Genomic DNA, 22,189 nt, shown 5'->3' on the forward strand with positions numbered 1-22,189 from the left:
CCCGGCTTCGGATCCAATTCCATGAGTCCCCATGTACCTTAACCTCTCTGCATCTGTGTCCTCATCGAGCAGATGGGCAGTTTCAAGGAATCAAGAGAGTGTTTTGTACGTGACTAGCCCATAGTAGGTATTCAACGTGTGGTCTCTCATTTGTCTGAGGGCAGCCCCTTCGATGCCTTAATCGTTACTCTCTGGCCAGGGCAGAAGCCAGCTCAAAATCGTAGGATCCAGCTGGGTTTTGGGGAGGGGTGCTCTGGCACTGGCTTGTGCACATCTCTTCCCAGCTCTGCAGTCAGTGACACTGATTGGTAGCTTGAAATCAACCCAGTGGGAGTATTTACACCCTGGGAATCAGCAACCCTTCATAGGAGGGCTTCCCTCCACGCAGAGAGCCTGTTGTTAACCATTAACCAGCACATCACAGGTTCTAGTACTTTCTGGCAGACTGGCCTGGGTGGCGGCAGGCCAGAGGGGTCAGGAGGGGTCAGGTGGGACAGTCCGTCTCAGAGATGCTGTGTCAGACACGGTTTTCTGCCCCGCAGCCCCTCCCGTTCCTGGCCTCGGGTCTGGGCACCCACGGTGGAGGTGGAAGGGAGGGGCCTGGCCGTGGCCCACAGGGCCTGGGGTGGGGGTGCTTTCCTCCCCTGTAAAAAGTCTCACCAAGCACGAGATGCTCTGATGCCTACAACTATATAGCACCTGTCATGTTGTGCGTGTAGACCAATGTGCCAGGCATGGCGTGCAGGGGCAGAAAGAAAGGGGCGGACTCCTCAGTGGCAGTATTGTCCCCCGAAGCTGCCTGACTCTGGCCTAAATAGTAGGCCACTAAATATAAAAACACTCTGTTGTTCAAGCCGTATTTAGTCAAATATTCTGCTACCTGCAGCCCGAATCCTCCCGATACAGATGCCAACATATGCAGAGAGGAGACTGGGGTTCCGAGGAGGGTTGGGGACAACTCAGAGACGCCATCTTCAGATTCAGGAGGCAGAACTGTGCCCTAGAGCTGGCCAGTCAAGGAGTCTCCTCCCAATTCAGGCAGCAATCGGGGAATGGAAAAATTGTTGGAAAAACATATCAGCCAAAACCGACTCACAAAGAAGCAGAAAGTCTGAACAGTCCTATAACCAATGATGGTATTGATCAGTCAACTCAAATCCTCCTGCAAAGAAAACAGCAGCTTTAGTGGTTCAGTTGGTGGAGCACATGACTCTTAATCTCAGGGTCATGAGTTCAAGCCCCACCTTGGGCATGGTGCCTACTTAAAAAAAACAAAACAAAAAAAACTTTCTTATATGATAAAGCACACCTACCAAAATGCTATAGTAAATATAATTCTTCACGGTGCACATTCGAGGCATGTCTTTAAAAGCAGGGACGAGGCAAAGACGACTCTTGTTTCTGTTCGATGTTGTATGGTGGGAGTGACCAGCATAGGGGAGTGAGAAAAGTAGTAAAAACTATCAAGGTTGGAAAGCAAGAAACAAAGCCATCATTACTCTCAGACGACACGATTATTAAAAACTTGAATCTACAGAAAAGAAATAATCGGAAATGATAAAAGAGTTCAACAAGGCAATGCCCAGTGATTAAACCCAAATCTAGAGCCAAGGGAATGGAAAGTGAGCAGCATGACTTAGACAAGAGGCGGAAGAACAGAGCCCATCACAGAGCCACCTGTCCCCAGACTGGGTTCTGCCAAAGGCCAAAGCTGGAGCAAGAATGGGGGTGGGTCTGGTTCCACCTGGTTGGAGAGGAGGCACGACCGGGTGGGGAGCAAGCTTTTCCTGGTGCTGGCCTCACGGATCCCTTGCTTCGCCCTCTACTGCTCCCAGAACTACCATCTCTGGGTTTCTTCCAGTACAGCTAGCTTGCCACCAAATGGTCCGCTTGGATTCCTTCGTGTTTGCGAGGAACAGGCACACCCAGACCCGATGACCTTGCTCAGCTGCCAGCAAGCGTCTCTGTACCTTTCTGCTGCTGTTTCCGTCTACCTGTTGCCCTCTCACCCTCACCTCCCCAGAAGGGAGGATCTGGTTGAACATGCACATCCTCACGTCTTGTTCTGCTTATGCTGCCGCCTAACAAACTATCCCAAACCCAGTGACCAGAAGAAAGACAAAAGCATGCGTTATGGTGACAGATCTGTGACCCGAGCAGGACTGGGCAGGGACAGCACATCTGTGCTCCATGTGAATTCACGTGAGGCAGCTCAGCACCTGAGGGTGATTCAGCCCCTGGGAGCCAGGATCGGCTGAAGGTTCTCTCACTCACAGGGCTGATGGGACCTCACTCAGGCACTTACATGTGACTTCTCCACGGTGGCTGGCTTCCAAGAGCAGGCATCCCAAGAGAACCAGGTGGAAGGTACATCACCTTTATGACCCTGCACCAAATATGGGATAGAGTCACTCCCACCATTGTCACAAGTCCACTCCAACTCAAGGGAAAGAGATCTAGTCCACGCTTCTTTTGGGATGAGTGGAAAAATCCTACTATAAAAAGAGCATGTGGTTGGGAGATATTGTTGGGAAACACAACCTGTAACTCCCCTGCCCCGCTCCTGGCTTCCCCCTTGTCTGGAAAACCCATCCTCTGTCCGTAAAGGAAGCCCGTGCTCCACTTGTAAGGCACTGTCTCTCCAGCCACGGGGATCAGGCCAGGAGTGGGCATGTGACCTCAACGAGCTTGGCAGAAGCCAAGCCCGTGGCTGTCAACCCCACGACGGGAATGGACAGCATAGCAGAAGGACACAGATGATGCCACGCTGGTGCTGTGTTGACCCAGGACTCTTGTCTTCAGGGTCTTCTGAGAAAAATTAGACCTCAGCTGGACAAGCCATGGGGGTAGGTTTTCTGTTACAGCTGAGCACAATCCTAGTTTATACTCGGAACAAACGGCCACTGTCACATTCACCCCACGGTCATCACTGAAGGGAACACAAGGCCCAGGATCACTATGGACGGCGGCTCTTTATTTGAATAGCTATTCACAGAGGGACCGCGTCTCTTTTGTTCATCTTTCCAAGCACTGGACATAGAAGACTCTCGATAAACTTGTCTTGGATGAACGAGTGAGTGGAGCAACTAGCAAGAAGCCGTGGTGACAGTGGGTCCCGTGTTAGATAAATCTGGGTTCAGAGCCCACTCCCTCCTCTCACTGGCTTTTGGATCTCGGGCAGGACCGTTAACCTCTCTCCGCCTCAATTTCTTCACTGTAAAATGGTGATACTGCGATTAACTACCTTCGAGAGTCGTGGTCAAGACGGACGGGTTGAAAGGGCGTTCACTCAGGCGTTGTTATTGAACCTAAGAGGAGCGAGGGCGGCTATGGGGGCGGAAGAGGCAGAGTGGGATCTGGTTCCACCATTTGCGTGTTCCTTATCCTCAGGCAGGGCAGTTTGGGCTGGGCGCAGTGGGTAATTCTCCTGTGGGGCGGTGTGGGACCCCTCACGTGGCTGTAGTGATCTGCGTGGTCAGAGACGGGGGCGGCCACGATGGGTGATGTTGCTTGCGTGGCCTTGCTTCATCCTCCACAGGCAGGTTGGGTCTCCTCGCGGCCGTCGGAGAGGGCGGGAACAGGGACCACAGGGGCCCTTGAGACTGAGGTCAAAGGTTGCACATCACGTCCGCCGCGATGTGTGGGCCAAAGTCCTTTGCAGATTTGCGGTCACATTGCCAAAGAGCAGGTACGCAGGCCAGCATACCGAGAGGCCACAGCTCCATGCTGAGAATCACCTTCTCCAACCGTGTGCTCTCCTCGATAACCTCCCCCAAAATCTGCAGACTTTACTCTAAAGAGTTTCCCACTGCCATCGTCACGAGTTACCACCCACCTAGTGACTGGAAACTGCACACTTGTTGTAGAGTTCCAGAGGTCACAAGTCTAGAATGGTCCGCAGGCCCTTGGTTCTCCCGGAGGCTCTAGAGAAAAATTCCTTCCCTTGCTTTCCCCACTTTCTGGAGGTGCCACGCTCCCTGGCCTGTGCACTGCCCCCATCTTCCTGGCCAGCGGCCCCATCTCACCCCCCTGCCTGCCTCTCATATGGACAATGGGGGTTGCATTTAGGGCTTGCCTGAATCATCCAGAACAGTCTCCTCGCCTTGACATCCTTCGTCACATCTACAGGGTTTGTCTTGCCAAGTGAGGTAAATATTCACAGGTTCCGGAGCCTGGGATGTGGGCGTCACTGGGGGAGGGTATTCTGCGTAGTACAGATTCTCACATGCTTTCTTTCTAATCTGGTAGTTTCTAGACTTTTTCTAACATATTCCAATATGAGGTTAAAAAAAAAAAAGGAACGTCAACCTGGGTGGCTCAGTCTGTTAGGCGTCTGACTCTTCGTTTCCGCTCAGGTCGTGGTCTCCTGGTTCGTGGGTTCGAGCCCCACATCAGGCTCTGTGCTAACAGCAAGGAGCCTGCTTGGGATTCTCTCTCTCTCTCTCTCTCTCTCTCTCTCCCCCCCACCCCTGCCTCTCTCTCTCTCTCTCTCTCTCAAAATAAGTAAATAAATATTAGAAAGGAGAGAGAGCATACTCCACTATATATAATTAAAAGCCTGGGCTCCTCACCCACACTCCCTGGATGCAAGTCCCAACCCCCCCCACACCCCCAGCCTGCTGTCCTGGCCACGCTCCTTGACCTCCTCATACCCCCGTTTCCCCACCTGCACAATGGGGGCTGCTCGCGTCCATGGCTGCCTTAACAAAGTACCACACCCTGGGTGATTTAAATAGCGGACTTTGTCTCACCGTTCTAGAGGCCAGAAGTCCAAGATCAAGGTTTCTGGGGAGGACTCTGGCTTACAGGCCTCCGCCCTCTCATCGTGTCCCCCCACGATGGAGGGAGCAAGCATGCTCTGTGACATCTCTTCTGATGAGGACGCTGATCCTCTCGGGTCAGGGCTCCCCGTAGGACCTCATCTCATCTTTGTCATTACCTTGCTGCAAATTCAACCATTTTGGGGGTTAGGGCTTTGACATGTGGGTGGGGCCACGGTTCTGTCCACAGCAGGGGTAGTAACATCTCGCCGAGTTGTGTGGGGTAAGGGAGCGTGTGTCTGGGAGAGGCTTGGCGCAGGGCAGGCAGCGTGAGGGCAGCGTAAGGGCTGGCCGCTGTCCCTTCATCATTTAGAAGGCAAGGGTCTGTGCTACGCTGCTGGCGTATGCACGTTATCCAACATGAGTGAGAAGCCTCAAAGAGATGAGATGAATCAGAGTGGAAAGGATGATGGTTTCTTCGTGTGCTGCCAGCAGATTATCCTGTGAACGCCTTGGGGTGCATGAGCCCTGGTGTGCTAGCCTGGGGGTTCAGTCACTCGTGGCCCTTCAAACACAGCTTCCTGAGCCCCACCTGAGAATCTGCCTCTCGGATGGTGGGGCCCAATGTTTGCATTTTTTTTAAGTTTATTTTTGAGAGAGAGACACACACAGAGTGCGAGCGGGGGAGGGGCAGAGAGAGAGAGACCCAGAATCCGAAGCAGGCTCCGGGCTCCGAGCTGTCAGCGCAGAGCCCGATGTGGGGCTTGAACCCACAGACCGCGAGATCATGACCTGAGCCGAAGTTGGGCGCTCCACCGACTGAGCCGCCCAGGCGCTCCCAATATCTGCATTTTAAAACCATGTTCCTGATGTTTGGGAAACTGCTCTTGCCTCCTGGGAAATCACCTGAGACCCGGGGACATCCTTTGTAGCACGAGGACCCTGAGTCATGGTCATTCCCGCCTGTCCCGGCACCACTGCGGCCGAGGAGCATGGAGATCTTATATCCACGAGGTCCACACCCCCGAGCCCAAGTCCCAACCAACCCCACCCCTCTTCCCATCTTTTTTTCCTGGAGACGCAAAAGCATTTTGGAAGTTTGCCCTTCCATGTAAAGAGCGTTCCTTCCCATGTTTTCCGTGTCCGGCGACTCTGGCCCTCGGGCCTTCACCGCTGACGTGAGTTCTCCCTCGCCACGAGCCCGGTGGGTCAGAGAGACACTAATTCTTGAGGCCCGACTACCTGGGACCTGCATTCACTTTAGAAGTGTGAGGGACACGCTTCCTCATTCCCTTCATTCATTCGCCGGCACTAGGTCAGCGTGCAGGCCCGTGGGCCGCGGCTGCGCTGGGGCAGGGGGGTGCCTGGTGCGGCCGTGTGGAGACCACTTGCTTCCCTTCACTCAGCTTCTCCAGAATCTGAAGCCCCAGCCCCCACTCCACTCAGTCAGGGGGGAAAACAATTCACAGTTTGCTCTTTGCCCTCCAGGAAGCTTTTACTAACAGCCCAGGGGCTGACACAGGCCGAGAAAAACACTCTCAGACCTGATTCGCAGTTTCATTGCCCGTGCTGGGTCCCAGATTGAAACCCAGATTGAAACCGTGCTGGGGCCCCTGTCCTCTGCCCTCCCAGCCACACACCCCTGAAAGCCAAAATGAAGATTCCTGCCTCCCCTACTACTCTCTTTCTTTTTCTTCCATTCATCTTTTTTTTTTTTTAATTGGAAAGTTAATGTATGCAAATGACAAAACAAAACCCAAACACTGCAGAGAGGTATGCAAGGAAAAGACCTTCTTCTACCACAAACCTTCAGGGTACCAGACCCGCCTTTCCAGAGCTAAGCCAAGTCATGTTTCTTGTGTCTGTTTTCAGAAGTAGCCTCTATGCACAAGCATGTGTGTACGTGCACAGGTAGGATGTGTGTCTGCACCTGTGTGTGCACATACACAGGTGTGTGTTGACAATACACTACGCATTTCTTCTTAGAGGAACAGAAGCATCCACGTGTCTTGTTCTTAATTTTTTTTTTTTTACATTTATTTATTTTTGAGAAACAGACAAAGTGTGAGCAAGGGAGGGGCAGAGAGAGAGGGAGACACGGAATCCTTAGCGGGCTCCAGGCTCCGAGCTGTCAGCACAGAGCCCGACTCCGGGCTCGAACTCACAAACTGTGAGATCATGACCTGAGCTAAAGTCGGAGGCCCCACCGACTGAGCCCGCCAGGTGCCCTCCATGTGTCTTGGACAGACAACCCCCCCCCCCCCCCCGCCTTCCTTTCCTCTAACTGTGTGCTGCTTGTTGGTATATGGGCACCAAGCTGGATTTATCCGCTCCTAGCTCCAGAGAGACATGAGCCCCTTCCCGGTCTTCACTGTAGTAAACAGAGCTGCGCGGAACGGCGCTCCCGCACGCCCATGGAACGTGCCTTGGCACACGCATGCCGGCGCATCAGACAGCAGGCGCCTCAGACGCAGAACCGCACCCGGGAACACGCCGTCGTGCACCTGCCCAGGGTGTGTCAGTGCAGCGCCCTGCCGCTACACCACGCGGCAGGCCACGTGCCCGGGACCTGTAGGTGTGCCGCTGCGGAGCTCACTCTCATCACAGAGCAAAGGTCTTGAATCGGCTTGATTTTCAAACGACTTAACCAAAAACCCACCTCCTCAGCCCTGGTTTGTGAACGTGAGCCCTTCCCTGGCAACGCTGTTATAAAAAATAAAAAATAAATAAATAAATAAATAAAAAGAGGGCTGGTGGGGAAGAGCATCCTCAAAACGCGGACAGCGTTGCTTCCGGCACAGAGGGAGCCAGACAGACTAGAACCCACACCCGCAGACCCCAGTCCCCTTGTTCCGCCAGAGCTCCCCCGGCACAAGGCAGACATGAAAGACGTATCGTCCTTGCCAGCTCAGAGACACTGAGATCCATGCGGGTGCTCCCCTGAGCCTTCCTCAGTCCCCGAATCACCGGAACGGATTTTTAACACACACACCGCCACCCTGCCGTGGTGCAGCCCGTTGGGGTCTGAACATCCCTGGGGTTCACGGATGGGATGGAACAGTCCCAGGTCTGTTCTCGGAAGCAGAAAGCCTGCGGGATGGGGCAAGGCTGTCCTTGCCCAGCTGGAGAGAACAGGGCTTCAGACAGACTGGCAGGCTGCGACCTGGCTTCCCGAGCGTGGCCGTGTCCCGCAAATGACGACCCGGCCGCCACCACCACGAACCGCCCTGCCGAGCCCACCCCGTTCACGCCACAACGACTGATGTAGAAATTATTTATAGATCCGAACTCCGCAGAAACCATTGTGTCTGCTGTTACCGCGGCAACAGGGATGTGGCGCAAGCCCTGGGCTTGAAGGGGCCACGGGGGCCAGCGAAGGCGGTTGATTTCCAGCCGGGAGCCCCCAGCTCACACGCGCCATCGGGGGGTCACCGGGAATGAAAGGAGGCTTTCAGTCGCGTTTCCAGCGCGGGCTGGCGTGTGTCCCGGAAAACAGCACCACCTGGGTGTTCAGCTGCTGGCTAGTGGTTGGGTTTTGTTCAAACCTCTTGATGAAATCATCCAGAACAGCATCCCCATGGCTGGCGGAGCATTGGCCAGCTGTGGAGCCTTTCAGGAGGCTGGCTCCTCACCCGGGCTCCTTGGTCAGTGGGGCCCAGGGATCTGTATGTTACCTTCTGGGCTGGTGGAAACGCACGTGACTCAGTGATCTAACCCTGTAGACAGTCGCACGCGCACCCTTGTGCCCCTCACTGACCTAGGCACTTTTGTCAGCATCTTAATTTCTGCTGGTGTTCTGGATGGAGATGCAAACACATACCATAGAAGTACTGCCTTCCCCTTTCAAGAAATAGGGATCCTGTATCCGCTCTAGGCGCCTTGCTTTTTTCACTCAACGATGTATTGTCAAGGTGTCCCCAAATCAGTAGCTGCTGCTGCTGCTGGGATTTTTTATAACTGCACAGAGCTGCCCCCTCTTGTGTGGACATCCTGGATGCTTACCTGGATCTTTTCTCTTGGTACAAGTTGCCCAGAAGCAGAACCTAACCTGAAGATCTGTTTGCAGGTGATTACTAGGAGTGCCCGTCCCCTGGAGAAACAGGCACGGGTGTGGGGGAGGCAGGACAGGAGGGAAGGAGGCCACACAGGATGCCCACATCTTGGTGAAGGGCTGCCTGGGGTGATATTAACTCCCAGGCTTTTCCGCTGCTGAGGGCAGCGTGGCTGCAGGAGCCAAAGGCATCCTCCGAACAATAGCCACAGCACTGACCTTTGGAGCTGCGAACACGCCCAAGCTTCAGGTTCACAGAAATGGCAAGAACGGACACCCAAGACCAGGGAGGAGCCCGAGACCGCTGTCCACGGAACCGGAGCCGGTTCTGGTCTATTCGGTTCAGACAGGCAGCTTCTCAGAGGCGCCCCCTAGCTCAGGGACCATCCCCGTTCACGGAGTACCTCTGCGAACACGGGAGCCCGAGGGGCCCGCCAGGTACAGAACAATGCTTCTTCCCTCCCGAGGCCTGGTGCCCAGCAAGCAGGTGGCGATCAGACACGCTGGCCCCATTCACTTCGTCCTGTTGCAGGTGCTCAAGATCAGGCGCCCTCTGCACCTGCTGGCCGTGGTGCGCGCTTAGCAGTGTTGCAGAAATCGCCCCAGCGTCGCCCCGTTTTATGTATCTGTTTGTGTAACCAGTGTAAAATACATTTATTGGTAATAACTTGGTGCCTGATCCCTAACATCAAGGTCTTTCAGAGGAGCAGAATCCTGAACACGCTGGCGTGCGTCGCATTGTCCAGGGCCTCTTAACGGCCGCCGGGTTCATCCGAGCCGAGACCCACTCAGACCCGCTGCGTGCTCTCTGTAAACCCCCTACCGCTGCAGGCCCGCAGTGGTCCTGCGTGAACCGCCTGCTTCCTGGTCGAGATGCGTTTCTGTAGGAAGTTGCACGTAAGGACTTCCTACTCTCCTGGCCACCTGTTCGTGCTGTGACCAGCTTCACCTGCCTTCCCAACCCTGTGCTGATCGTGCCCTTGGCAGGCGGGGGCCCTCCTCGTCTTCTCCCTCGAGTGTTCAAGGCCATGCGGCGTGTGGGGCACGAGCCTTTCCATGAGATGTCTTAGTGCAAATGTGAGAAAAGCATGGCCCTCTGGGTGCAGGAACCTTGAAGGTGCACGTGGTGACAGGGACTCTGGGCCGGCTGCCCGTGCATGTGTGTGGCCTGGTGTATTAACTCCAACAGAGAAAACCAGAGCAGCAGACGTGAGGTTTCTTTCTGCCTCTGTCACATCAAAGGCAAGCCGGTGCGGTTCAGGTACCTCCTCATGATCACTCTCCGAGTCTCCCAGTGTTGTTCTTATTCCCCAGAAGGGGTCCCCAGGCACTGCCAGGCAGAGGGGACATCTGCGCCCTCATTCAGCCTCATTCACGGGTCTCAGCCGACCCTGCAGGGAGCTCGGAGGCTGTAACGGCCCTGTGGGGGTGTCTGGAGCAAGGGCGAGGGCTGGGCCTGGTCTGTACGCAGGAACCCACAGTACATGACTGTGGACAAGGACCCTGTCCTCAGCTGATGGTGTCTCCAGACAGGTGGGGAGCAGAGGGCTGGCTCCCAGCCGTAGGCAGGATGAAGTGGGGCCTGGCCCTCACTAGGGCACAAAACCGAGCGGGCTGGCCTCTGGCTGTGCCCCAGTGCGAGAGAGGGCACTGCCCAGGCTTGAAGGGGCCACTCAGGAGCCGCACCATCACCTCTGCTCCAACTCCTGGCCCGAACTCAGTCACGTGGCTGCAAGGAGCCCCGAGGTGCAGTGTTTACGGTGAGCACCGTGAGCCTGTTGCAAGCCAGGGGTGTCTACTGTGACAGCGCCTGGGAGGCCATGACACTTGCACTGACCCGGGCCAGCCCAGAGCCAAGGGCTCCGAACATAAATGATGGCAAAGGAGAGATTAAGGGCTCACTGCCTGCTGCAAGTGGGAAAGGTGAGATTTTTCTTTTTTAAGTTTATTGATTTATTTTGAAAGAGGAAAGGAGAGAACGAGTGGGGGAGGGGCAGAGAGTGGGGGAGAGAGAGAATCCCAAGCAGTCTCTATGCTGTCAGCAAGGAGCCCAATGTGGGGCTCAAACTCACGAACGGTGAGACCATGACCTGAGCCAAAATCAAGAGCCGGACATGTAACTGACTGAGCCCCCCAGGCGCCCCGGGAAGGTGGGATGTTTAAGAGGACTCAGAAGGAAACGGGTCCGTTTTCTCTGCTGCATAATAAATTACCACCAGTTGAGTGGTTTCAAACACCCAGTTATCGAGGGTCAGGAATCCAGGCTTGGCTGTGCTGGGTCTCCGCTCCAGACTTCCCAGGCTGCCGTCACCGTGTCGCTGGGCTGTGCTCTCATCTGGAGGGTCAGCCGGGAAGACTGATTCCAAGCTCACTCACTTTGTTGGCAGTATTTTAATCCTTGTGGCTGAAGCCCCGAGGACCTCACTTCATCTCTGGATCTCACCTGGAGGCCACGGTCAGGTCCTGCCTCGCGGCCCTCCCCGTGGGCATTCCCTGGCATGGCTGTTTACTGCTGCGAGGTCCGCAGGAGAGTCTCTCCCTCCGTCTGCTGAGACAGAGCCTTATGTAACGAAATGAGATCCTGGGAGTGGCATCCCACAGTCTGTTGGTTAGAAGCGCGTCACAGATCTTGCCCACACTTGAGGGGAGGGGATCACGCAGGGCGTGGTTCATTGCCAGTCACCCTAGGATCCGTCTGCCACAGCACAAGACTGAAAACAGTTCAGAAGTCCTGTGCTGCAGACCATTTCTGCTACTGCTGTGTGACCTCAGGCAAGCTACTCACCTTCTCTGGGCCTCGGTGTCCTCATCCATCAACCCAGTGGTAGAGGTCAATGGTCAGTAGTTTCAACATTGAAACGGATGCACGTTTTTCTTATGTTCAGAGAGCATCTTTAGCAATGCTGTCTTTTGTGTTAATCAGGAGTGTTCCCAACTGCGGCTGGGGGGGGCTAACAGTCACTAAGGACTTGCCATGGTTGAATGGCTCACACACACATCTGTATGATTCTACAAGGGCAGGATTGCTGCCCTTGCTTCCCGGGCCAGGAAACCTGGCTCAGAGAGGCCAAGGGACCTACCCAAACCACCCAACTAAAAAACAGCCGGGCTGGGCACTCGGCCGAGGCAGGCCCGACTTCAAAGCGTGTGCCCTTCCCGCTGTCCCCTCTATCTCTAATTGGCAGCTGTCACTGCTCTCTGATGGAGTTTAACTTTCCAGCGGGCAGGTTGGGGGGGCGGGCAGAGGCTGCCTCCTCTGACCTTGATAAAGTGCTGGAGAAAAGCCTGGGCCTGTGGCCACGCCCTCCCACTGACCCCTCCCCTTCCCCCACCTTGCTGCTTTCATCAGAGCTCAGGGCCCAGCCGCTGCAAGGAAGAGACAGTTTGACCTTCTGGTGGCAGGTTGCCCATGACCATACATCTTTATGACGTCCTGTCTCCACCGTCATCGCCTGCGAAATTGTCCTTGGAACCTGCTGGTGCCTTTCTGACTTTTCCCGGGGTTTCTGAAGGAGGGAGGCGGCTTTCGCACACCCAGAGCAGGACAGCTCGAGGAGACGTTTACAGGGTGTGATTTACAGCGACGCGGGCAGAAGGGGGCCCACGAGGGTAACGTGGTTATTCTGCGTGGACAGGGGCACAGAGCACCTGGAGGTGAGTGGTGCTGGCCCTTGGGGGAGCGCGTGGAGCCACAGCCTTGAGGCGCGTGAGCTTCAGGTGAGGGACAGCCGGCTCGAGGCGACCCTGGGGGAAGGGATCTGGAAGGGGAAACACTCAGACCTCCTTCTGCACCTTCAGGCTCCTGTCGCACCAGGGCACCCTGGGGGCCACCAGAAGCCAGACAGCAAGGATGGCTGTTTTTGCAGAAAGTACAGGTCAGCTCCTTGGGCGGAGAGCAGGGTGGACAAGGATAGAGTGTGGACAGGCAGGGTGGTTTGGGTTACGCTGTGCGGTGGCGGCCATCCGAGCGGGTGTTTGTGCAGCGTCTGCATCACGTTTTGTGGCGCGTGTTTGTGGCAGGCCAAGAACGCGGCCCAAATGGTACAGTGAGCAAGTGCCCGAGCCTCTGTGCTGGCCCGTCTCTGTGACAGCGGCCTGGGGAGAGCTGTTCTGCTCTGTAGATGGAGAATTGGGGGGGGGGGGGCAGGCTCGAGGGAGGACGTGAGGAGGGATGGGGCAGGGAGGGCAGAAGGGAGCCAGGGGGAGGCTGGGCTGGGAAGCAGGGTAAAGAGCAGTCTGACTCTGATGGCAGCCTGCCTTGAACGATAGTGGCCTATGACCGCCAAGTGCAAACTGTGCACAACTTCGGGGCAAAAGCTGTATCCTCATGACTTCATGGTCGAGAAGGAATTTATTTTTTCATTTGAGAGAGAAAGAGAGAGAGAGAGAGCTGGGGAGGGGGGCAGAGGGAGAGAGAATCCCAAGCACTCTCCACACTCAGCACAGAGCCTGATGCAGGGCTCGATCCCACGACCCTGGGATCACGACCTGAGCTGAAATCAAGAGTCAGATGCTCAACAGACTGAGCCAGCCACCCAGGCACCCGAAGAGGAATTCTTTAACAAGATTCCCAAACTGTGGAAGAAAATATTGATGGCTTTGGCATTAAAAATGCAAAATTTTCTGTTAGAAAGGCCGTAAGAAACAGTGAAAACACAAGTCACAGATTAGAAGGTGCTTGCGGTATAAATAACCAGTGAAAGAGGAACATGCACATCTGAAGAGCTTCTGAAAATCTGTGAGGAGAGGACAAGGAACGCGATGGAAAGACGAGCAAAGGGCACAAGCCAGCAAGGCGAGTCGAAGAGAGAACGTGCGTGGTCCACGTGCGCGTGCACACCGCGGGGCTCGCCGGTCCACGGAAATACACAAGTCACGTCACAGTGTGATGCCTTTCCGTGCCCGGCAGCTTAGCAAGCGGAAAGCTCCTGACCACACCAGGCGCGGTGAGGACGGGGGAAGTGGGCGTCTGACGCCCTGCTGCAGGGGGAGTCCCTGCGCGCAGCACCCGGCAGAGGGGAAGCCAGGCCCCTGTGATGACCCAGCAGTCCTCTTTTGAGGCCAGGCCGCAGAAAAATGCTCCCAAATGCTCAAAGACACACCCACCAACGTTCACTTGTTTCCAATAGCCAGCGGCCTGGAAGGTCAGTCGGCAGGGGGACGAATCACTCGCTAAGTTATGGTAAATTCGTACAACGTGATACTGGAGCCGTTACCCTGAATGAACTAAAGCTGATAGGCGTCCGAACACAGTGAGTCAAAAGGCTGAATGGCAGATGTGGCGCCCCTGGCATGAAGTTTGAAAGGATGCCCAGAAAAGGTGGTCCAGGGTCTCCCGGGAGCTGTTTGCAGTGCGATTCCCCCCTCCCCCCCTCAGGGAGCGCCCTCTGCACGGGCCAGGGCGGGAGCGTGGGGGACAGGGAGGTGTGTGTGAGCAGAGGCGACGCGATGTACGTGTCAGTGCGAGTGAGCGTGCAGGGACAGAGGTGCACAGGTGACAGGAGGTACACGTGAGCGCGGGTGAGTGTTGGTGTGGAGCAGTGTGTGAGTGAACGCGTGGGCATATATATGGGTGAGTGTGAGTGGGTGTGTTTGAGTATGTGGGTGTGTCGGAATGTATGTGTGCGACTGTGTGAGGTTGAGTGTGCATGTATGAGCGTGTGAATATATGTGAAAGGAAGTGCGAGTAGGAACATGTGTGCCTTGTGATGAGTGTGAGCAGTGTCTCACTGTGGGTGTATGAGTAGGTACTAAGGTGGGCTGAGTCTCGGGGTCACAGGTGTGAAACCCTAAGTGGCCCCCCAATGCCGGTGAGTCCTGGGCCATCACCCAGGCCTCCATTAATGGGCACAGGCCACTGTGCCAGCTGGGGCCAGGAGGGGGCCACACGCGGAACAGGGTCGCTGGCCTCTGTAGGAGTCGCCTTTGACAGAGGAACACAGTGACGGGACCCAGGCAGGAGGACCTTGTGTCCCCCAGGTTTATAGGAAGGTTCCTACCACGTGCGCTGCCTGGGCCATCCAGCAGGTGGCGATGCCTAGGCAGTTTGCAGAAGGATGTCAGGGTCCCCGGCCAACCCCCTGCGTTCAAGCTGGGGAAACTGAGGCAGGAGGTCTCCTGCCCCTGAAGCTTTTCCTTCCACAGCAGGGAATTCATCCCTGTAGGTGCCACGTGTTCATGGGGACTTGCCTTGTGCTGGGGGCCGTGAACAGCCGTGAGCAGAGCAGGTCAGGGCTCCCTCTGGAGCTCGTGTCCCTGAGACAGGACAGGTGCATGCCCAGTGGGAAGCGCCTCACTCTGAATCAGTGCCCACATCCCACACCCTGCACGGTCTGCCTGTAAGCTCCCCCTCCCCCCCCAGGGTCAGCTGACCCTGAGCCCCCTCTGGGATTCACACTTATCACTCTGTACCTTCATCTGTCATTAGCCCCTATTCTCTTCGTGCCTGTGTGTTTCAGGGACAGGCAGCGCATCCCAGTGCTCAGCAATGCACATCCTTTGCCCTGCAAAGGCACTGGGACCCCTCTGCTTTATTGGAAGGTGTGATGGGTTGAATTGTGTCCCCCCAAAGGAGGTCCTAACCGTTACCTGTGGATGTGGCCTTATTTGGAAATACGGTCTTTGGAGAGGTCGTCAGGTTAAGCTGAGGGCATGTTGGACGGAGTAGCATGAGCTTTAAGTCCTCAGTGTCAGGTGTCCTTATGGGAAGGGACACAGAGACAGACACGCACGCCAGAGAGGCCACGTGACAACAGAGGTACAGAATGGAGGGACGTCCTGGGCTGCTGGTGAGAAACCAGAAGAGACGGGAAGGCTCCTCCTCCAGAGGGACTGTGGCTCTGCTCACCCTTGATCTCGGACTTGTGGCCTCGGGAATGGGAGAGAACGGACTTCTGTTGTTCTAAGGCCTGCGGCCTGCGCTGCTTTGCTCTGGCGGCCCCAGGGCGCTGGTGCGGAGGGCATGCCCAGGACTGGGAAGGAGCCTCCTGGCTCACCACAGCCCTGACACGCAGGCTGGCTCCCTGGCCCGGCGGCCGCCGATCGTGGGCCAGGGGGGCACCTCTGGGGCAGGGGGAGCAGGCGGTTCCCACCCAGGCTCAGCCCAGGCCTCTGCTCAGAAGCTGCACGCAGATCCCTCAGCCAGCACGTTCGTGCGCACGTGTCCCTGTGTGTCCCCCGTCCCTGGCCCATGCGTGCTCTGAGCACACACCTGAGTGCTGCTCCAGACTGAGCACGGTGGGGAGTCCTGGGTCTGCCACTGGCCGAGCAGGGACTTCAGCCCTGAGCCTCAGCTTTCTCATCTATAGAAGGGGCTAGTGACAGCAGGCTCACAGGGCCGTGCTAGGGACGAAACTGGACACCGGTGTCCCGCACACTGGGCAGGTGCTCAGTAAACACTGAATCACTTCTGTGGGTACTGGGCACTGCTCCGAGCAGAGCGGGGGTGGGCACGGCAGCTCCTTGATCCCCCTCCCCCCCGGGAGGTGGCCCCCCTCAGCAGGGGCGCTGGCGGCTGGCTGGGCAGGCAGAAAGGGCAGACCTGGGGGAGCAAGCACTCGGGCGGGGAGGGCGTCACCAGAGGGCCGAGAGAAGAAAGTCCACCCGAGTATGGGATTCACACATAAAGCGCCCACGTGGTTTGTGGGTTAAAACCCGAGGATTTAAGAGAACACAGAGGTTCCAATAGAGGAGCTTTGGAAATGGACGAACAGATGCTGTGAGGTTCCCGAGTGGGACATGAGCACTCTGGAGGCACTGAATCCAACCAGAAGGCTACGGAAGTTGGGGTAGAGCGAATGGCACATGGTGGGGGGGCGGGGGTGGTGGTGTCGTGTGATTTTCTGACAACACGTGTCAGAGATCCAGTTTCAGAGACCTTAAAATCCATTCATGCGAAGATGGGGACTCACCATGGCCCCTCGGGCAGCAGCATGTGCAGGCAGGAGTGGACAGGGGGCTGGAGTCCAGCCGGCGGGGCAGGGGTGGGGGGGGACACCGACAGCGGCCCTGGGGGCCAGGTCTCGGGGCTGCACGGTCCAGCCCGCTGAACCACCCTTTGCGGCCGGAAGTGTTCGCTTCCACTCGTAGCAGGAATAGGAGCCCCGGGGGAGAGACGTTCAGGTTTGCCTTTTGTTGCCTTTTTTAACGTTCGATATTTGTGTAAGGCCCCCTGCTGGGCGCCTGGTGGGGTGCCATACTGTCCATGTCGGGACACACAGACCACAAAATGACGTGGTTACTCATATCAGATCTGTCACTCCAGTTTAAACTTTGGTGGGGTGGCTGTTTCAAACCACCGGTCAAACACGGGCCTCAGGGTCCCTGGGCATCTTCTCTGTAGCCACCTGGGTAAAGCCAGGCCGGCCAGAGAGCAGTCCCAGACGCAAAAGCCACTTCCCACGAGCAGATGTTCTTGTCGGCATTCTTCACCCCGGAAAATATCGGAGGCGGTGGACACGTCCAACAACAGGGGACAGTAACGTGAACAGTGCTGCGTGCTCCAGACAGAACATCCGGGGACCGTCCACAGAGGCGGCTAGAGATGTTAGCACACGCCCTCCGAGACCCAGCGATTTGACCTCCCAGAATCCGTCTCAAAGACACCCCCAAGGGAGAGCACACGTGTTTCACGATCATTGTGAAAAGCGGGAATCCGCCCCCCTGTCACCCAGCAGAGACGTGCTTGAACGCAGTTGCACACTTGGAGAGCAAATGGAAACGGATGGGCACGTTCAGAGAACGTAGCGGAGGGTCGGTTTGTGAAGGTGCGTGTGGGGCTTACGGTGGGTGACAAAGGCTGCCGAAGCCAGCGGCCCCAGCCTTCCGGGAACGCAGCCCCTGCCCGCCTTGGGGGAGGAGGGAGGGGCCCCCCTCGCGGTGCAGGGCCAGCAGAGCAGCCGGTCCGGGTCCCCAGACATGCAGCTACAGCATTTAAAAATGTATATGAGGGGGGCACCTGGGTGGCTCAGTCAGTTGGGCGTCCGACTTGGGCTCGGGTCATGGGGTCGTGATTTCGCGGTTCTTGAGTTCGAGCCCTGTGCTGACAGCTCAGAGCCCGGAGCCTGCTTCCGGATGCTGTGTCTCCCTCTCTCCCTCCTCCCTCCCCCTCCCCTCTCTCTCTCAAAAATAAATAAACATTTAAAAAACGTACATGAGGGGCGCCTGGGAGGCTCAGTTGGTTGAGCATCAGACTCTTAATCTCGACTCAGGTCATGATCTCACAGTTTGTGGGTTTGGGCCCCATTTCGGGCTCTGCACTGACAGCATAGAGCCTGCTTGAGATTCCCTCTCTCTGCCCCTCCCCTGCTCTCTCGCTCTCTCTCTCTCTTTCTCTCTAAATAAATAAATGAGCTTAAAAAAAAAAGTGTATATGAGTATATCCAGAACTCCTAAATGTGATGTATTTTCGTGTCTTTGCTCTCCTCTCTCGGTGGGGGTGGGGGTGAGACTATACAACCAAATGACGTTGTATGAATATAGGCATATATACATATGTAGGTATATTTGATGTATTTATACACACCTACGTATGTTTAAAGTGAAAAATATAACAGCAACACGTATGTAGATATGATCTTAGGTTTGTAAATAAGCAAACAAATTTATACAGAGATGGTTTTTGAAATTCACAGTCTGGGGGCGCCTGGGTGGCTCAGTCAGTTGAGCGTCCGACTTCGGCTCAGGGCATGATCTCACAGCTTGTGAATTTGAGCCCTGCGTCGGGCTCTGTGCTGACAGCTCAGAGCCTGGAGCCTGCTTCGGATTCTGTATCTCCCTCTCTCTCTGCTCCTAACCCACTCACATTTTGTCTCTGTCTCTCTCAAAATAAATAGACATTAAAAATAAATAAATAAAATAAAATTCACAGTCTGGCCTAGTGAGTAGCAAAAGGTTATCAGTGACAACCCCTAGATATTAGGGTTAAGGTTGATCTTTTCTTCGTCTCTCTCTTCATTACAGCTTTTCACTTCTGGATATTTTGCAATGGCTACGTACGGTTCTTACCACGAGAAAACTAGCTATTTGGCAATAAATACATAAATAAACGTTGCAAGGAAAAGCAGTGTTTACCAGGATTACGAAATAGTGTGGACAGACTCTTACCGACATTCGGTGGATGGGACTAGAAGGCAGGCTGCCTGCGTGTGCTCAGTGTGTGACAGACGCAGACTCAAGCCACCCTGACTGGGAAAGGAGACGCAGGGTGGCCCTCTGCTGGGAAGGGGCCGCTTCCGCCCTCTGTCTGCACTCAGCTTTTCTTTAAGATTCCTGCACAAAAATGAAGCCAACAGGCTTTAAAAAGAGGGTAGGACGGCTCAGCAGCAAGGAAGGGAGCCGAACTCCGTTTCTGGATAAGAGGAGGGCGTCACGTCGGATCTAGACAGTCCTGTAAGGCAGGACAGAGTCCTCCGTCCCTGTTCCAGAAGGGTAGACCGAGGCCCAGAGGGGCTAACGCTCCTTCCTCGCTCACTGTGTTGCATTGTCTCCCCGCAAGAGCTCTTACGACAAGATGCTCTTATGATCCCCATAGCATTGAAAAAGACAGAGCGGTTATGCAACTCGCCCAAGGCCGCACAGCCAGAGGCAGGCTTTGGATCCCAGAGCCAGACTCCACCAGCTCCGAGCTTGCCGCCTCCAGGAAGGGCTCGCCCTCCCGGGTCCACGGTTCAGACCTTACTGCTGACCGCCGCCGTCCTGCCTGCGCCCAGGCCGTTCCCCTTGCCTGAAATGCCCTCACGTTTCCACTCTGCCCGGGGGGTGGTGGCTGGGCTAAGTGGGCCATGTCCCTTCCCACACACGCTGACTTGCCAACCAGCTTTGGGCCATGCCCCTCACACCCAGCCTCCCAGGCCAGCGGCCGCTTACTCACAGCTGGGTACCATCTCCGCCTGCCGGCCGGCCAGTATTTCCCCATCCTGCCTCCACTTCCTGGAAAATGAGTGTAATGGTTGGTGACTGGAGGGGCCTGGCCCGGAGTGGCCTTCCTGGCCGGCTGGGCCCCGGGGACATGGTGGGCACAGAGACAGCCTAGCTCCTCCTCAGCTGCAGGCTCAGGGTCCAAGTGCCTGCCAGTCCTGTCCTCTGCTCTGGCCTGGTCCTGTCTCCCCTCCAGGCAGAGCTGAAAGCACAGAGTCGGCCTGTGACCCCGAGGGTTTCCAGGCTGGGACTGGGGTGGGGTGGGGTGCGGGGCAGAGGCCATTGCTTCCAACAGCCTGGACATCCCCACCGCCACCTGGGCTCTCAAAGTTTCATAATTCCCACTGTTCGGGAGGGCCAAGAGTCCCCGGCAGCCCAGCAGTGAGGCCTGATTCCCACTGGAACAGGGATTCCTCTGGGGTTCACGGAGAGACTCAGGGGTCTGTAAACTCAGATGGGAAGAAGAAATTACACCTTTCTCTCACCAATCTTTAACTGATACGTGCAGCCCCCAGCCTCAGCAGGGTTAGCCGGGAGGGAACTTTGCTGTCCACGGAGACCTCAGAGGGAGTCATGTCAGCCAGAGTCAGGGCATCTCAGAGTAACGCTGTCCTCACCTCCAACCTTCCAGGCAGGTGCTGTGATCATCCCCGCTTTACAGATGAGAAAACCAAGGGTCGGCAGGGCGACATCACTCCTCAAGCTCGTGAACTTGAACGCGGGTCCGTCTGACCACTCCTACCCATGCATTCTCTTATTTTTTGACACATTCCAGAGTACGTACATTTCTCCCTAAATACTTCAACATGCATGTCACACAAGGCGTCAGTGTTTCAGACACTTAATTTTACTTCTGGAAATGCAGATGTCCTGCCTCCTTCTTGCCTATCCCCGTTTCCAACCTCCAGCCACAGGCTGAGAGACCTGGGCCGGGAAACTGCAGGACCCTCTGAATTCCTCCTAGACCCCCGGTTGCTGGAGGACCCTCTTCCTTGGGGAATCTGAGGACAGAAGCAGGGGTCTTAGCTTGCTGGGGGCTCGTTCCTCTTGAAGCCTTCAGTGCGAGCCCAGGGCCGCCTTTCCGCCGTGGAGAACGATGTGCAACTTGTTTCTTTGGATGTCCTGCCAGCTCTGGCGCTGATGTTGAGCCCCTCACCATGGACCGGGTGCTCCCATAGGTAGTGAGCCCTCCGTCACTGGAAGCAGTTAAGCAAAGACTGAAACAAGCTCTGGACAGGGTGGGAAGATGTCACAGAGTAGATTCAAACCCGGGAACAGGGCTTGAAGTGCATCAGGGGTTCTCAGCCTCCGCACAGTTGAGGTTCTGGGCTGGGTAACGCTGCTGCGGGGCCTCCCTGCACCCCGAAGGCTGTTACACGGTATCCCAGTCTCTGTCCACTAGATGCCAGTAGCACCTCCCACCCAACCCAAGTGATGGCCCCGCATGCCTGCAGGGATCTCACACCCTGTGGAGAAGCCCTGGGGTGGGGGGATTGAAGGTCCCTTCTGTCCTGAAATCTCAGGATTTATTCTGCTCCTGGGACAACCCCCTCGGTCCTCTCTGTTCACAGTGCTGCCGCCTGTCCGTTGCTATGGAAACTGGGAATTTTCTAGCCTCTCTATCTCCTTGCCCACCTCATGTACACACTTTCAAAGCCTGTGTGCAGAGCCCAGGGGACAGCCCTCAGTCTCCTCTTCTGTCAGATGGGAGCAGCAGTCTTCTGACCTCCCGAGATGGAGTCAGGGAAGATAAGGGAGTGGTGCCGGTGAAGTGTGCAGAGGGCAGTCGACTCCTAGAATCAGGACGAGAGTCTGCCCTGGTGGGAGGGGTGGCGGACCAGAGGAGGGGAGGGGTGTTGACATCCCACCGGAAATGAGGGGAAGGGGTGAATGTGCAGAGGTGGCAGGCTTGACAGTGTGCTGTAAGACCTGCCCTCGGGTAGTCCTTGCCCCTGGGGGCAACAAGCCCCTAGGCGGCTTTAAGCAGGGGTGAGTGACATACTGGGAGGGAGAAGGGGGTGGGAGAGGGGCTAGGAGACAGGCTGGAGGCGGTAACAGCGGTCCTGGAATTAGACAATGAGGGCTGGGCCCAGTGTGATGACCAGAGGAAGGGCTGGGCAGGAGAAACGCTAACAGAGGGAGAAGCAGGTTCTAAAGGAGCATGAAGAGCCAGGGGTGGAGTCAGGCCTCCTGGGGGTGGAGCCAGGCCTCCTGAGGGTGGAGCCAGGCCTCCTGGGGGTGGGGCCAGGTCTCCTGGGGGTGGGGCCAGGCCTCCTAGGGGTGGAGCTAGGCCTCCTGGGGGTGGGGCCAGGCCTCCTGAGGATGGGACTGGGCCTCCTGGGGGTGGAGCTAGGCCTCCTGGGGGTGGGGCCGGGCCTCCTGGGGTGGAGCCAAGCCTGCTGGGGGTGGGACTGGGCCTCCTGGGGGTGGAGCCAGGCCTCCTGGGGATGGGGCCAGGTCT

At 56.2% G+C, this 22,189-nt stretch overlaps 1 protein-coding gene across 11 annotated transcripts in view; it reads left to right on the forward strand.

Moving 5' to 3' along the window:
• The window catches only part of JPH3 (junctophilin 3), a 166,402-nt gene that overhangs the window by 31,836 nt on the left and 112,377 nt on the right, over window positions 1-22,189 (forward strand). The gene's annotated exons all lie outside the window — the stretch shown is intronic.

Source organism: Leopardus geoffroyi, chromosome E2 (genome assembly GCF_018350155.1).
Source record: "Leopardus geoffroyi isolate Oge1 chromosome E2, O.geoffroyi_Oge1_pat1.0, whole genome shotgun sequence".
Lineage (NCBI taxonomy): Eukaryota > Metazoa > Chordata > Mammalia > Carnivora > Felidae > Leopardus > Leopardus geoffroyi.